The 14,840-nt window shown below is 45.5% G+C and overlaps 1 long non-coding RNA gene across 2 annotated transcripts in view; it reads right to left on the bottom strand.

Annotated features, from left to right (window-relative positions):
• The window catches only part of LOC117011255, a 77,602-nt gene that overhangs the window by 15,923 nt on the left and 46,839 nt on the right, over positions 1-14,840 (bottom strand). The window contains exon 8 of one of the 2 annotated variants that reach the window (XR_004420919.2): positions 5,237-7,716. This is a non-coding gene — a long non-coding RNA (uncharacterized LOC117011255). Of the gene's footprint in view, positions 1-4,212; positions 7,717-14,840 lie in introns of those variants that run through there. The other variant, XR_004420917.1, reaches the window with a different exon arrangement.

The raw sequence follows: 14,840 nt of genomic DNA, 5'->3' as shown, positions 1-14,840 counted from the left end.
TAAAAGGGAAGGTGACAGGAGTGAAGTTTCATTTCAGTGTTGGGATCAACTGTGCTTCAGCAAAACCTCCCTCTAAGCCCCACACACTGTATAACAGATGGCACATCTGTTTGCATTTCCAGGGTGATCTCACCAATCACTTTTTAAGAATCCAGCATCCAGGGTTAATCAACACGAGCTGAATTACAGCAAAGGTTCCTACAGCACTGGAAAAATCCTATGCAACTCCCTTTCCTCAAGTTATCCTCTTGGACAGTGGGGTTTATCCTCTCTCTGAATTCTGCCCAAATCCTCATGATCCCTGCAAAGCCAAGGCTTCTTTCCAAAGAACTTCTGCCTCTCAGGCCCTTTGTCTGTGTAACAAAGCAGATCTTCCAATAGTTGATTTTCTGTGTGGCACTCAAACTGAAGGCTAAAAAAGCATGATACAGGTCAACCCCAAAATCCCCATGGGAATGGAAAGGGAGATTCCCAAGGAAACTTTGTCCTCAGCCACAAGGCCATTGAAGAGAAGCTATCACCCACTACAACCCACTGCCTACAGCACAGCCTCAGAGCACACAGGATGCAAGTTCAAACCTCTTCTGTTTCTCATATGGAAAATATTTTTAAACAGCTTTCCTGGAAGCAATATCACACCCAGTGTGCCAGGCAGCACCAGAGGCATGTTGAGATGGAGCACAGAGAGGCAGGAGATTGGCTGTGCCTGGCTGTGCCTACACTGCTCAGCACGAAGGCCAGGGCAGAGTGGCACCCCTGGGCTCACAGGCACTGTGCCTAGAGCTTGCTTCCCAAGGAGAACATTTACCTTGGAAACAGCTGCTTGGAATGATCCAAACCAGAGCTGCAGAGTTAGCAGAGAGCCCAGCAGGCAATGAGCAGGACTGGAGTCCATCTCTTCTTTGTTGGTGATGTAGCTATGCCTGTCAGATGTGCTTACAATGTGAGAAACAGCTCCCCAGCTGACTCTGGGTCCTCATCCTTGATTGTTCCTGTGGTATTGGTCAGCACACACCTCTGATGTCCTCTGGACTGGGACAAGCAGCTCCCTCTGGCCACCAAGCAGTGCTGCTCTGGGCATGGATACCCATGGATATCCCAGTTATCCTGGGATAACTTGCAAGAGCCATATAAACAAGCTCTGTCTCATCTCCCTTGTGATGTTCCTCCAGCATGGTCCCACCAGCCTTTCCATCCCTCAGCTCTCCTGAACACTCTGATGCCTCAGTCCAGGCCACACTACACACCCTATAGAATTCCAGCACTGGTGACCTACAGTATCCATCTTCCTGGGCATTTTATGCTCGGATAAAAAACCACCAAACTTACAAAAATACTGGCTTGCTCTTAGGTCCATAGGCACAACACACAGGGCCAAGCTAAGCTGGAGTCAAGTGCCATGCTGTGCTATCAAATTCAGCCATGAGCAACCAACACTGCTGTGAAACAACTGCTCTTGTCCACTGCCTACCAGATGCCAGGCCTGTTCTTTGGGACAGGCAGTTTAATGCTGCAGGTATTCCTGCTCTCTCTGGTCCAATAAGCAGTGTAAATAATGATACCCCGAGCAAGAGGATTAGGAGAGCCCTGTTGCAGGCTGTCCAGTGGTTTAGCCACACTCTGAAGATACAGCATGTCAGGTAAATCCTTGCTCCAGCTGAGGTTTCCTTTTGAGATCAGCTTCAAAAAAAAAAAGAAAAAAAAAAAGAAAAGAAAAAAAGAAAAAAAAAAAAGGAACGATTGTACAACAAGTAACAGATAGCTTTGGTCAACCAGAAACCGTGCTTTTCAGTGGGTAAGCTGTTCTTCAGACATCAGTGCCTCTACTGGTACCCCCTTCCCACAGGAGAGGGAAGGGATACTGCAGATACTGCTTCATGTATGATATTGCTGCCCTGGCTCTGATGTAGCCACCAGATGGTCTCACTCTCTGCTTGCTCTTCTGCTTGAAGACATTAAGGACCTTCAGCAGTCACCATCTCTCACTCTGGGCAGCTTTTTTCTCAGCTGCACCTCTCCCACTGCTGTCAGAATGACCATGGCAAGTCTGTCAAGACTTGCTTACCTAATTTCCGTATTGAGGATTTTTAGCTACTATCATTGGTGTTTCTATGTCCTCCTTTCAAGATACAAATCTTTATGATCCCATCAGGTTATGCCATCTGCTGTCTGTTAGAATGTAAGCACCTTCTTAGGGACAGGTACATGCACAGCAGTGGTAATGTTTGTTATCAGGATGTGGCAGTGGGGCTCCAAGGTGGTGTAGCTGAGAATGGCCACAAGCCACAGTATCATAGAATGGCTTGAGTTGGAAGGGACCTTAAAGATCATCTGTTCCAACCCCCCATCATGGATATGGATGCCACCCACTAGACCAGGCTCCTCATAGACCTGGGATGCCCTCCGAGGACAATCCACTTGGCCATGATTTTTTGCCACCTCCATCACCATACCCACCAGCATCTCCCAGAGCTCCCTGGAGCCATTACAGGCTGGTTAAAAGCGGCTGAGACACTTGGAGGGAGAGCACAGCCAGTGGGGGTGACAGCCACATCTTTGTGGGGGTGCTTCTTTTAAATCTGATTTATTTTAGCAGGACTTTTGCAGAGGACAGCTGGCAGGGGTGGCCAGCAGGCACGGCAGTGCCCAGGCTCTGCTTAGAGACTGACAAGGAAACTCTGGGGCTGGCAACAGGATCCTGGAACCCTCTGGGGACCACCTGGTTAACCCTGCTTTGGCTGACCTTGCTCAAGTAGAGTACTTGGCCTAGGTGATCTGCAGAGGTGCCTTCCAACTTCAGTGTTTCAGTGAGACTTATTTAAACCTCTGGCATAAAGCGCAGACTGGATATTCAGGTGTATATATTCAAGTATTCCATAAATTCTCGACTCAATACAGGAAATTTGGCTTTTAAGTCCAACAGCACATTGAACCTTTACCAGGCTGTAAGGCCAGAGTTTCATAAGAGTTTTAACAACCAAACAAACCAGGAAAGTACAAAACATGCCGTGCAAGTCAGATGTTTCTATGCAACAGCCATATGATCCAAAGTCTGTCAAACAAAACCATTTGCTGTTGGGACAGAGTGGAGCCAAATCAGTGTGATTCAAGTTTTTAGAGTCAATTTTGTAAAATGTCAGAAGGAGTTACTTAGTGCCACCCAGTGTTGGCAGCTAGAAAAAGGAAGGTTAAATATGGTTACAACTGGGTGTAGCCCAGTGAAACAGAAAAAAAACCCCCAGCTCTTGCTTTCTGTATGAGGGGTGAGTAATGCCACAGAAGCTGGGTACCACCAGCATTCAGGGGTAGGTGCCCCAGAGCTGAAATGAAGTTTTGACATCTTGGTAAAAAAGAACAACTTCTGCTTTTTATATTCACTTTTCAAAGCAGGTAATCAGTTCGAGATGCAGATGGTCTCTTTTGTCACAAGATTCACTCCCCTAGTCTGACATCTGTATAGTGAGAAAGTTGCACTGACTTTTCTGGTCAGATGTTCAGGAATTTAGATGAGACACAACTATATAAAATGTGTCTCTTTCCTGGAATAAATAGAGTACAGTTAAACATGAGTCTTTTCCCCCTTCCCCTCTTTGTCTCAAGTGCTGTATATGACTTGCCTTTTCCTTGAAGCCTTTAAAATTACACAGGATCCCATGTATATCAGGCATGGAAATACTCATGATCTTTGGATGGCTGAAGAATTGCAAGTCTGCTTTTGCCCTTCAAAGGACTGTAGAAAATCACAGAATGGTTTGGCTTGGGAGGGGCCTTAAAGATCACTGAGTTCCAACTCTTCTGCCATGAGCAGGGACAACTTCCACCAGACCAGATTGCTCAAAGACTCATCCAACCTGGTCTGGAACACTTCCATATAAAGTTAGTTGAATGTCATGGTCCCATTTAACAGATGTGGAAAGTGAAAAGCGAACAGGCATTCCCATCCTCATTACAGCCCCATCCCAGGAGAGCTGGGGCCTGGCCAAGATGGGATGGAGAAGATCTGGAGCCAAGAACCCAAGTGGGAAAGAGAGAAAGGAGAAAACAAGGCCCAAAGATGCCTCAAAACCACCAGTTGCTGGCAGGGTGAAGACACCCCAGGGTTGTGGCTTCACCTGTAGTGGCAGAGAAACCCTCCTTCTACCATATTGGGCTCCTTCACTCTGCCCTGAAGTATTCTCATTGCTTAGAGGGGAAAAAAAAAGACAACAGTGGTTTGTGGTTCTCTGCTAGTTCTTTATTTCATCCCTAGAAGATTAGGGCCAAGGTGAGACTGACACAGGAGTTTATCTCAGATTGATACAACAAAAAAGCAACAGTGAAGTGAAGGGTGGCTGTCCTCTGAAACAACCTCACTTCCACGAGTTTCCACACCCATGATCCTTGCTTCTGGGTGTGAGGACAAGCATTTTTACTTTTCTCTCCTACTCATGGAGTCATCCATCTCCCAGTCACACAGCCTATCCCTTGGATTTGTGCTTGCTGACAACAGGTTTCCTTTCTCACTTACCTTTCACTGACTGCTGGGAAACAGGCCAGGCAGTATGGCCACAGGTCATGAGCCAAAAACTCCTCTTGTGGGACCAACACACTTGGGGTGTTTTTTTCTTTTCTCATGAGGCTCCTGGAGGACTTGGGAGCTGGGCTAGCTCTGCTGCTTTTGTTAGAAGATCTCCACGATCGCTAACTGCATCTGCATTTCTCACTAGGGCCCTACATGTCCAAAGTGCTCTCCATGCTCTCCACAGCTATGAGAATCTCAGTCTTCCTCCCACAGACCTCACAGTTTAAAACCCAAGGTGGGAAATCACTAATTCCTGTGATGGTTGCTCAGCCTTTGCCTCAGGAATTCACCAAAAAGAGAATTTTCTCTAAGAGGGCCACAGGACATAGTGTGCACAGAAAAAGTTGGTAGAGGAAGGAGACCAGACAAATACAGCATTCTTGGAAAAAAAAAAAAGTATCTGTGTGTATCCCTTCAGTTAGGAAGGTTTACAAAGTAGCTTCACAATGAGACACAGTGCCTGCTCCGGAGGTTTTACAGCCCCGGCAATCAGAATGAAATAGCAGGAAGGGAAAGGCAGAAGCAGGAGACCTGTGAGTCCCTGCCTTACACGGAGCAACTGTGCTCAGTTTGCAGGTCCAAGGCATTTTTAAGCCTATAAATAAACTGGGGACGTTAATGATGCCATTAATCTCGGCTGGCCGCCGTCCCAGCTATTTTCAGTGGCGAGGTTACCTTGGCTCTGCGGCAGAAGTAGGTCTGTGCTGGCAGGGAGGCTCGGGCGAGCAGCGAACGGTGCCGTGAGCCCGGGGCCACCGCCCTGGGCGGGAGGGCTCTGCCACCGTCCTTGGCAGCCCACCAGGAGGAGGTGTCCCGAGAGCCAGCCCTCCTGGCTCCCCGCCTGCAGGGAGACACAGCAAAACAGACGTCAGACAATAAACACGGGGAAAAGCAGAGCGCTGCCGGCTGCAGGGGGAGGCTGGGGGCTGCTCCTGCCTGCAGCCCTTACGGCAGTGATGTCTTCATCTCCTACAAGGAGAGAGCCCCGATGGAGACCCTCTGCTCCTCTGGAGCTGCTGGGAGCCTGCTCCCCCGCCTCTGCCTTTCCAAGGATGGAAAGTGGCAGAGCTCGGAGCTACAGAGTAGAGGGGGAGCCTGGGAGGGGCAGGCCAGGGCATCCCCGCATCCTGGGCTGGGGCAGGGAATGGCTGGGGCAGCTCCCTGTGGAGAACAAGCTCTGCCCTGAGACAGCTCCTTGCCCCTCACACCAATAGTCAGTGCTTCCTTCCCTCGCAGGCAGAGGGGAAAAGGACTCCCTTTCTTTTCTACCCAGGAGAAGCAGGAATGTCATGCACTTGGATGGTAAAAGCTGCTTTTTATTCTTCCTCCTGTGAGGAGAGAATCCTCAGGACAGCATCTGCTTGAGAAGAGAGCAGCCCAGCATTTGTTCTCAGTGCTCACACAGCACCCAGAGCTGGTTTGCCTGTGGGCAGTGTAGCCCTGAGGTACATCTAACAAAGGTACCTCTTACAAATGCTTGCCTCATCTTACAAAGTATATCATACTTTTGTTTATTTTACTGTTTCTGTTACAATATGCCAGGAAAAGATTTATTCCTAACAGTAAATGAGGTTCACACCCACTGGAAATAGGTGCCTTTGAAAACCATGTCTACACCTTGCTTTCCTTTGACCTGACCCCTCACCTATCCAAGATGGCCAGATACCACCACACAGGGTTAGAGAAATAAATGTTCCACCAGGAAACAACACTGGCCAACCTTTTCTTTTCTATGCTGCAATGACCTCAAGATGTTGAGACATTCACCAAATAATATTACAAAATAATTGTTCGCACGCTGGTCCCAGGTGACATTTGGCTACTGCAGCTATTAGGACTTATTTTTATTATGCTTATTCCCAAATCATTCAGTGGCACAAGACTTTCCCCCCAATCTTCTCAGAAAATACACACAGTTTTCTGTTCTTTGTGTTGCTTAGTAATGTTCCCTGAACTCTTAATATCTATAGTTGCTCATAATGTACCATCTAGAAAGAATTAAGAGAAATGTGGATGTTTTTCTTACCTTCTTACAAGGATATTTTCTTGCCAGAGGCAGCAATTTCTCTGTGGAAGATCCACCCCACTTGACGTGGCTTGCAGCTCACAAACACAACCTGTTCACTCTCAGGGACTGCTAAGAAATACATTTCATTTACTTGACTTTTGCTATTGTGTCTCAACTATATCCAGTGTGCAATCTGAAGGCACTATTTATGTTACAGCTTCCCTGCTGCAGTTGCTGTCTGGCCTCTTTTAGGGATCATACAGGATATGAACATTTGACGGTCTCTGGAGGTGGCTTGTGCATGGCAAAGTTTGATTCTGCCTACAGCCCCTTTGGCGAGCAGATATACACCTGGATCCTGCCCCATGCACTGGCTCTGTGAAGCGGGGCTAGGGACTCTCATACCAGCGGCAACCTGAGACACCAACCCCAGTGACAACTGACTGGAAGTTTCTTTCCTACTTTAATGAGTCTATGTAGTGCTAAGCCAGGTTTTGCAACGCTGTCACAAGAGCCCCTGACTGGTCCCTACTGCCTGTAACTGGTACTTTGGGGAGTCCATCTGCCCCATCGCTCTCTTGAGATGCTGCTCTTCCAAACCTGCTGATGAAGGGCAGCAGGGAGCAGACACTTCAGTGATTCTTTGGCTCCACAGAAGTGTCTGTTGGTCACATCCCCAGCAGCTTTGGCAGACTTGGTGCAGCAGTTATTAACTCTTAATCTCTACTTGTGGACTTTTCTAGGTAGTTGCTAGGATGAGAATTTTCTTTATCAATGGAATTTCATCAGTTGGGTTTGCTTGCCATCCACTAGCTTGTCAAATTCAGAGATACAGCCATCTAAATCTTATTGGTATAAACTGCAGCAACATCATTCTCAGGAGGAAAAAGTGGGGGGGAAATATCCCTTCAAAGATATATTCTGTCTCTGGAGAAACTGCATGTTCAATAAGAAACCAGCTTGCAGCTGCAATCTTGCACAAGACACACAGAGATACTCCAGATAGACTTAACATTAACCTTGTCAAAGTAATCAGCTTGCCAAGCAAAGGAAGTCATTGTGGCCAGAGTGGTCATGGAAGGTAACTAATACTCTCCATCTTCAGCATCAGTCAAATAAGAATTTAAAATATTGCATGACAGGAGATCTGAAATGTTAGAGAAGAAAACATGTACATAGGAGTGAAGTCAGCAGCATGTGACAGCCAAAAATGGAAAATAGATGCTAGAAATGTTTCATATTGACTCAAATAAATAACAACCTCAAATGAAGTGGTTTAGGCTTGTTTTATATGGTAAAGATATAGGCTAGCCTGGTCTCAGGCTAGTAATTTGCTTTCCCTAGAACAAAACAAAAGGCATCCACTTATCTTGGCTGCGAAAATGTCCTTGTCAGATGTTAGCTGAGTTCTCTCTGGGCAGGTCACCTATCTCCTCCCAGCTTCAGAGGAGACCCATAAACCACTGCCCCCCAAACAAGATACATCTGTGCACCCTGAGCAGTTATCCCTTCTCTTCCCTGAGCTGCCTGAGTCGTTCTCAGAAGGCACAGACCTTTCCTACGCCTGGAAAATCCTGCTAGAGAAAAATGTCACTGCTAGTAATAGTGATAATGGGAGACATTCCTGCAGCCTCATGAACCCTCACACAGGGTTAAAAGTGCCTTTCATGGCAATATCAGGTACAAGAATTTCTTCTTGCTGACCCTGCTGCTCACCCACCCCAGAGCATGGCTCCTATTGGAACAGCCCTTCCTGGCATCAGGAGGGAAGTGCCAAGGACCAGCACCCAGAAGGAACCAGTCATAAATAAAATCCAGTGAAAACTTGTTGCTGCTTAGAAATCATCACCAGACAAAGACCCAACTCAGAGATTTCCCTGCTTGGCATACCAACGATGAGGTGATGGACTGCAACTCAGAGGTAGGAGGGAGCAGCTAGAGCAGGAGTGGGCATTGCTGCCAAAGATCAATGTCAAACTAAAGCCAGTGTTTCCACATTTCCACAAAGATGGAGAGAAGGGTGACAGTGTCTCAGACAGGCAATAGCTGGAGTGAGATGGAGCTGAGCCCTGCACCAAGGCATGAGTGACCCATACATGGAACCTCTGACTGACAGCACTGGCGTCTCCAGGGAGGCCTGAGGACTCACACCGATCTGCACATTTAGGAGAGCAAGGAAAGTAGTGATTTATCAGATCAGTCATAGAAATGTGAAAATCTGTCTCGTTAATGTTGACAATTAGCTCTTATTTTTGCCTGGGGAAAAGGGTCTTAGTGCCTTAACTCTGGGATGCTCAGGTATGTGGCAGGGGAAGCCTACTGTTGCCTTCTGTAGGACCAGGACAATGCTGTACTGGCAGGCAAGAAAATGACATGGCTCCTCTGGACCTAAGTGAGCACTGAGCAGGACACAAGAACACTGGAAATGCCCCCAGCTACACAAATGTGATCCTTCATCGTGCTGCTGAAGCAGCAGAGCCTCCTCCTGCAGCTCCTCTGAGCAGCTGCGTTCGCTGGTTTGGGTTTCTCAGAGTCCTAGAGGAGATGTTAGATGGTTGTGAGATTCAGTCTCTAATTAGGTCCCTGTAGTGGTGAGATTGCTTCCTTTATAATCACTCAGTGGGAACTGGTACTTTATCCTCTGTACTCAAATTTTTATATCTTTCACCCTCATCTTCTCTCCAATGCCCAGAGTCTCCAGTCCACAGGATGACAGCTGCAAAAGCCCCTGACATTCACTTTAAGGACAATTCCTTTCAGCTGCTTCACATTTCCTTTTGACAAGCTCTTCCAGTGATATTTACTGCAACTAATGAATTAACTCACAGCTGGACCACTTGCTAGCCTTTTCAGTCCGGAGCTGTTTTAAATCTTGATTAGCTGTTATGATTTGTAAATCTCATAGAACTGCTAAGAGTAAGCTTTCCTGTCTCACACTGTGATCAGGAGACTGTTTCCAGTCATGCAGAGCAGAAGTACACAGGCATTAGGCATTTAGGGGGACTCTACCTCTGCAGCAGGTAGCAAAACTGTGTATTATCCACAGGAAGTAGTTCAATTCACAAGGAAAGTTATTTGAATAACTTGTAGTGTGTTGGTTTTGCATGGCCTGTTTTTTGGTAGTGGGGGGTCACAGAGGTGGTTTCTGTAAGAAGCTGCTGAAAGCTTCCAACATGTCCAGCACAGCCAATGGCTGATGGCTCCGAGGATGGACATGCTCCTGGCCAAGCCTTGGCCCATTACAAAGATTGGTAACACCTCTGTGATTACAGATTTAAGCATAAAATCAAAACAAAGTGAGGTGCGTGCGCAGTATTAATTCCAGCTAGAGAAGAGGAGGAGGTGAGAACATGTGAGGGAAACAACATGGACACACCAAGCTCAGTGGAGAATGAGGGGTAGGAGGTGCTCCAGGTGTCAGAACTGAGATTTCTCTGCAGCCCATGGTGAGACCATGGTGAAACAGCTGTGCCCCTGCCACTGTAAAACCACGACAGTTTTTGGTGGAGAATGCAGGCACTCACAAGGACTTTGAGATAAGGATATTAATTGGGAGAAATATTGGGCAAAACAAGTATCAAACCGTGTTATCAAGTAGAATGATAGTGGGGAATTTGCACTGTAATTGTAGTGAAGGGTCTAGGGGTGGATTTTGTGTAGTTTGTCCATTTTTGTTCTGTATTGTGATTATGTTATTTTTGGATCTGGTGTGGGGAGCATCCCCTTCTTTTCTTTTCTTCTCTTTTCTTTTCTTTTCTTTTCTTTTCTTTTCTTTTCTTTTCTTTTCTTTTCTTTTCTTTTCTTTTCTTTTCTTTTCTTTTCTTTCTTTTTTCTTTTCTTTTCCTTCTTTTTTCTTTTCTTTCTTTTTTCTTTTCTTTTTCTTTCCTTGTAGTTTACTTGTTTATGTTGTTCTAAGTGAAGATTGTATGTTGAATGTGGATTTTCTTTTACTGCAGACTTCCACAGTCATAGCCAATCCTTATATTAGCTGTCTGATACTGGTAATATTATTAGCCAACACCATCGGTATTCTATGGAATTCATGGAATTTGCCGTCATCCTGGTGCAAGAGAAAACAACCTTTAAGTGAGGAGCTATTAAAATCTGCCCTGAGGCAGCCAGTGCCTGGGTGGAAGGGGATGTGGAGGGGTTTGGGCAGGCTTCTAAGGTGGTTGTCATCTCCCATTGCCTGGGACTTTACCCCTGAACAGGTAAACAGCCCTAACAAACCGGCCCGTGGACTGATAGAAGAGAGCCATTACTGAAGCCCTGCTTCCTGGAAGTGTCCGAGCATGGCTTGCTGATGGGAAGTAGAGACTGCCTTTTCCTTTTGCTTATGCACACGCAGATTCTCACTTATTTATTTTCTTTCACTATAACAAAACTGCCTGATGTCACCCTCTAGTTGTCCTCCTTCTTATTGTCTCCCCTGTCCCATTGGCAAAGGGAGCAACAGGGCAGCTTACTGGGCACCTGGTACCCAGCCAGGATCAACCTGCTACAGATAGCAGGAAAAGGAAAGGCTTACTATTTTAAGCCTCGGTGAAAAAATATGCAATGCAACACATACTGCATTTCACAAGCATCTTGCACAAGAGATATTGCACAAATGCACCTTTCTCCACATTATTTTGCAGATCCTCTTTTCTGTTTCTAGCTTCTGAGCACATCCTGAGCAATGAACAACCGCCCAACATTTCAAATTAGAATCCTTATTTGAGTTCCTAAATAAAATCAGTCTGATTTGATTCTTCCCTCTCAAGTCCCAAGACATTTACAGGGTCAGCAAGTGTTTGGCTGTCAGTTAGTTCTTATTTTGGCAACTAACTGTGCATTTAGGCATCTAAATTTTTCAGTGATTTGAATTCCAACTCTAAAATTCTGGCCTGGAGGTAAGCATCAAACTGGAATTTGTAGCCCAGGGGCTGGGAATACACTAGTCAGACAGTTGCCTAAGTTCAGGATGAAAAGTCAAAGCACATGGAGCCTCTTCACTTATCAGAAGACTTACAGCAAAACAGGAAGTTATTAATATCAGAGCCTGAACTGACTTGAGAGTCAGACAATATCAAACAGAAGGTGTCTCCCCTTTTTCCTGTTTATCTCTTGCTAGCTCAGAAGACAAGGGAGATGAAGAGGCAAAGAGTTTCATAATTTGGTGCTACAAGGCAGTGAAATTGAACCAGCAGGCTGTACATCATTACACAAAGTATATGGCATCACTTTCCTCAAGTCTTTAAAGCTTTGCTGTACTTTTAAACAAACAGGGAAGCTATTTTGAAATGATGGGGTGGAACATGACAAAATAATGCAGTGCAATGGCATGCAGGAGTTTAGACAAAGTGAGCAATAAATGAAACTACAGGGGAGAGTAATATGCTGCCTTGGTATAATTATCTTAGGAAAACACTGGAACTAAAGAACTTTCTCTTGAGAAAGTGTCATTTGATTTTTAAATAACACAGGTCATTAGGACTACAGTTTCATGCATGATGGTTTATCAAAAGGAGATCAAGGTACTGGCAGGCTCCTGGGAGGAAGCTCCAGGAAAAAGGAAAAATACTCTTCAGTGCAGCTTACCACCACATAGAAATGAGCAAAATTTGCTGGACTCATGGCCCAGCCTCATCACATCAGCACAGCACATACCGGACTGCATTCAGCTCTCTGTTTTCACTACTACCCAACACAGTTATTTTCTTTCAAACAAGGACAATTTTAAAAATCGCCCTTTCTACAAGGGAACTGGACATAGTCCCTCCTTGAAAGACAAGATGGAGCAGGAAATCCTGCACTGAGAACAGCTAGCAAGGTCAAAAATGGAGTGCCAGCCTGCTGGGATGTGGGGTCATTGGCTGGCTGAGCTCTTCTGTGTTTTGTCAGCCACTGTGGAGGTAACAGGGCCATGGAACTGCCTCCCTGGCCTCCATGTTTGCAGAGAATTTATTAAAAGACTCATGCTGGGCACAAACAAACTGGCACTGAGTAGGCAAAAGACAAACCCCAAGAATATTTATTTGTTTTGACTTATGCTTGGGCAGGTCATACTTCCTAGTGTAACTTGGCTGTTCTAGAGAAAACAAAACACAAAACACTCTAAGTAGGTGTCAGCTCCCTGGGAAAGGTTTCTTCTCTTTTGGAGAAATAGGAGATTTCATGTGAGGATTCTTTCACTGGGTGCTTTCACTCTTTCAGTTATTAGAGGTTTGAGCCTTTTTCTTCTTTTCTCTATTATTTATTTCCCTATTATTATTATTTCCCTATTATTTATTTTCCTATTTTGCTGAGCCACTCACAGCCACATGAAATAAATTCCTAGAAGGAGATCACTCCCACAGAGCCTTACACCTCTCAATTTACACTGGAAAAACACTGTTTGTACATGCAGAAGATTAAAAAACTAGAGGTGCATCTTCTTTTCTGTCCTTGATAAGGTTTCAGCTGCAAACACAAGGCAAGAGTCACATTTTCCTTCCACTGAGGTTGCAGATATCAAAAAAAACCATCACAAATGTCATTGCTGCTCAAAGGAGATCTGCTGTACACAACTTGCAGAAACCACTACCTCTGACAAGATTTGTTAACTACAGTACTGATGTACACAGTGTAATCCTCAGGGGAAGGCCCAGAAGTCAGCTGTCCCCCCAGAAAGGCCTCTTCTCTCCACTCAGGCCTCTTAAAGGGTGTTGGGTAAAGAGGGGTACTGCAAGCAGCTTCCAGGCTCCCAGACAGGTCCTTTTGTCATCCCCTGAACTCATGGATGAGGAGGAGGAGGAAGAGAGAAAGAACTGTATCAGATGAAATGGAACTAGGCAAGAGAAAAGAGTGATTACTAGCAAATAAAAAAGAATTCTATAAATAAAGATATGAATAGTTTTCCCGTTTAAGCAAGGAATGCGAGAAGTATGAAATGAAGCAGGATTAAGAAAAAGCATTCAGAGTGAATTAGAGAGATTTACAGCACAATATCAGTTCCTTGTGCAGCTCAGGTCAAACATTGCTTTGCATTTGAAAGTCAGCTACTTGGAGGGCTCTGGAGGATCCCTTTTGCTGTCCATTGCCTATGATGAAAAGGTAATGCAGACCAAACCACTTCAGGGCCTGATACGACTCTGTCTCATAGTGCAGCTGAATTCCTCACAGGTATTAATCTCACACACCTCAGAGGTATGGAAGCATGTTCTTCCTTGGAGAATGAGGGGCAAAAGGCAGAAGGATGGGAGCAGCTTACACAAGGGAGTCACTGGGAAAGCAGAAACCAGGATGTAGATCACCCAAGATCCAAGCTAGCATCTGAACTTCCAGACACACCCTCTTCTCCCTCAAAATGTGAGAAAAGAAGAAATAAAACTGAAACCACACCACAGTGGTTTGAGTCATTTGAGAGGCCTGGCTACAACCTCCCACACAGTAATCACCGCACAATCTTGGCAGCTTTCACCATTGCCATCTTACCTTTCCCTCTCAGGCTTTCTGTTGTGTTCTGACATAAACTGCAAGCTGCCTGAGGCAGAAGCTGTTTAAGCTTCCCCATTATTTTGCATGTAACATGAAGTATCATGGGGTATCTTACAGGTTTGGACTCTAAATTGAGTTTTTGAGAGAGAGTCAAATTACTTAATGTCACTTGAGTCTACCTTCTGAAGCTTTTCCACACCTAGGAGCAGCTGGCAGAAGCAGTGGAAGCGAGCAAGAGCCATCTGTGCTCATTGCTCAGATTTTACTGTTTCTGCTTACCCTGAGATTTTTGGTATCAGGGAAATTATTTAGGCTTCAGGAAATAGCTCTTGAGGGCAACAAGGATCTGTCTAGCGAGTGAGTCTGTCCTTAGGCTAGGTAAGCCTAAAAGATGCGTATACAGCAGCAGCTGCTTTGCAGGAATGAGGCCCTGCAAATTTGTTTTATGCATGATGATGTCCAAAGCATTGCTGTGAAGGATTTATGCAACAGATATGTGACTATGTTCCTGTTCCACTGCTGGTTATTCCTATGTGTCTCCTCTCTCACTGCCCTTCAAGGCTTTGCTCTGAATATAGTGATGTATACTGCTCCTGAGGAGACTTGGGAGAGAATGCAGAGGGCATAGATTTGCTTCAAAGCAGATCTTCAAACATCTGTTTGTACTTACAGCATGAAAATTCAGCACACTACAGCACATAGCTGCCTAAAGCTTCAAGGCAAACGCAAATGCTACGAGGTATTAAACGCTCATAAACATAAACAAGATAGCCTGGAGCAGCTTATCAGTTAGGAGGTAATGGGTGGGGAAAG

The sequence above is a fragment of the Catharus ustulatus genome, chromosome 2 (assembly GCF_009819885.2).
Source record: "Catharus ustulatus isolate bCatUst1 chromosome 2, bCatUst1.pri.v2, whole genome shotgun sequence".
Lineage (NCBI taxonomy): Eukaryota > Metazoa > Chordata > Aves > Passeriformes > Turdidae > Catharus > Catharus ustulatus.
The sequence above is the reverse complement of the archived record's forward strand: the minus strand, read 5'-3'. Positions and strand labels throughout refer to the sequence as shown.